Source organism: Prionailurus bengalensis, chromosome F2 (genome assembly GCF_016509475.1).
Source record: "Prionailurus bengalensis isolate Pbe53 chromosome F2, Fcat_Pben_1.1_paternal_pri, whole genome shotgun sequence".
NCBI lineage: Eukaryota > Metazoa > Chordata > Mammalia > Carnivora > Felidae > Prionailurus > Prionailurus bengalensis.
In genome coordinates this window covers 24,823,267-24,825,864 of record NC_057353.1, presented here as the reverse complement: position 1 = coordinate 24,825,864, position 2,598 = coordinate 24,823,267, and the positions used below count along the sequence as shown (strand labels likewise).

The 2,598-nt window shown below is 32.8% G+C and overlaps 1 non-coding gene across 1 annotated transcript; it reads right to left on the bottom strand.

Moving 5' to 3' along the window:
* Positions 1–334: 334 nt before the first annotated feature.
* LOC122496150 lies at positions 335–474 on the bottom strand. The gene has a single exon (XR_006300696.1). It is a non-coding gene; the product is annotated as a U4 spliceosomal RNA (small nuclear RNA).
* Positions 475–2,598: the final 2,124 nt, after the last annotated feature.

The following is a 2,598-nucleotide window of genomic DNA, read 5'->3' as shown; positions in this document are numbered from 1 at the left end:
AACAAAAGTAACAAAAGAGTAAAGAAGCACAAAAATGTGACTTATAAACATGAAAACAATCCCTATTTCACAATGAAAAAAATATTACCAATATTACCCTACTCTTAGACATTTTTCAATAAGAGATATTTATTAAGCAGTAGAATGGGCATTTAGATTAGGAATATCTACTCCAGAATCTTCGCTCTCACCCATTTTTTTTTTTTAAAAAGTACACACCACACACAAAAACAAATGCAACCCGTGTTTCTCAGGATAGTAATAAAGGCATAAACCTTTTGATATAGATCATTTATATCAACATTTTGGACAAAAATCTTCCTTTTTTCCCCAGTCTCCCTAGAGACTATCAAAAATTGCCAGTGTGTACTATATTTCAAGTCATCATGGTGGGGTATTGGGAAAAGCTTTCAATTAGCAATAATCACGCCTCAGTAAACCTCATTGGCTACGATACTGCCACTCTGCAAAGCTTGGACAAAAATCTTAGGTAGGTGTAGGAAACAAATCTGAAAAACCCCCAAATACAAAACAATATGATTCATATATATGAATCATATATATGATTTCAGTTCTTCCTACACGTATTTGCTTATTTTTTTTTGTATCTTCAGAATTTGATACTTCTAAAGAAGAAATCTCAAGAGAAATTAAAAATATTTTGAACTATTTAAAAGTGAAAACACAGATTACCAACATTTATGGGACGCAGTAAAAGCAGTGCTTAGAGAGAACTTTATAGCATTTAATGAATATGTTAGAAAAATAGATTTAAAGTCATAATCTAACTCTCCATCTTTGAAGCTAGAATAAGAGGGGAATGTTAAATTCACAGTAAGTAGAAGAAAATAAATTATAAGAATTAGAGTAGAAATCAATGAAATTAAAAACAGGAAATCAATAGAGAAAATGAGTAAAAACAAAAGCTTATTCATTGAAAAGATCAATTAAATTGATAATCCCCTAACCAGATTAAGAAGAAAGAGGACATAGATATTGATATCAATATTAATGAAAGAGAAGACATCACCATAGACCCTATGGATATGAAAAAAATAATAAAGGAATATTATGAATAACTCTATGCCCACAAATTTGTTAACCTAGATGAATGGAACATTTCCTTGAAAAACACAATCTGCCAAAACTGACAAAGGAAATAGACAATTTGAATAGGTCTATACCTATTAAAGGAATTGAATAAATAATTAAAACAGAAAGCATCAGGTCCAGATGTGTTCACTGGTGAATTCTACCACATATTTAAGGAAGAAATTATACAATTTTTCTATATTCTATTTCATAAGATAGAAGCAGAAGAAATACGTCCTAACTCATTCTCTGAGGCAAGTATTACCCTAAAACCAAAACTGGACAAAGACATTACAAGAAGAGAAAACTACAGACCCAATGTCTCTCATGAACATAGATGCAAAATCCTCAACAAAATATTACTAAATTCAACGCATTAATGCAAAAAATAATTATACACCATGACCAAGTAAGATTTATCCAAGGTATGCAAGATTGGTTTTCAACATGAAAAAATCAATAAATGTGGGGGCACCTGGGTGGCTCAGTAGGTTAAGCATCTGACTTTGGCTCAGGTCATGATCTCATGGTTCATGGGTTTGAGCCCCGTGTTGGGACATGTGCTGACAGTTCAGAGCCTGCAGCCTGCTTTGGATTCTGTGTCTTCCTCTCTCTCCCCCTCTCCCCTGTTAATGCTCTGTCTCTCTTTGTCTCTCAAAAATAAATAAACATTGAAAAAAATTTTTTTTAAAAGATCAGTAAATGTAATCCATCACATCAACAGGATAAAAATAAATAAATCCCATGATCATATCAACAGATGCAGAAAATGCATCTGACAAAATCCAATAGCCATTCATATTAAATACTGTCAGCAAAGTAGAATAGCAGGAGGCTTCCTCAACTTAATAAAGAATATATACAAAAACCCTACAGCTAACATCATACTTAATGTTGAGAAAATAAAAGTTTCCTGGTATGATCAAGAACAAGATAAGGAAGTCCCTTTATACCACTCCTTTCTAACACTGCAATGTAAGTGTTAGATAATGCAATAAGACAAAAAGGGAAATAAAAGGTATGTATATTGGGAAGAAAGACATAAATCTATTTTTGTTTACAGGTAATATCATTTATGTAGAAAATCCTAAGGAATTAACAATAACAACAATAATAACAAACTCCAAGAACTAATAAGTATAGCAAAGTTACAGGTAACAAGGTTAATATACAAAAGTCAATCATTTTCATATATTCCAGCAATAAAGAAGTGAGATTTAAAATCAAAATATGGTTGTGACACCTGGGTGGCTCAGTCAGTTAAGCGTCCATCTTTGGCTCAAGTCATGATCTTGCGGTTTGTGGGTTCGAGCCCGGTGTCAGGCTCTGTGCTGACAGCTAGCTCAGAGCCTGGAGCCTGTCTTTGGATTCTGTGTCTCCTCTCTCTCTCTGTTCCTCCCATTCTCTGTCTCTGTCTCTGTCTCTGTCTCTGTCTCTCTCTCTCAAAAATAAGTAAAACATTAAAAAAAATTTTTAATTTTAAATCAAAATATGGTGCTATTCACA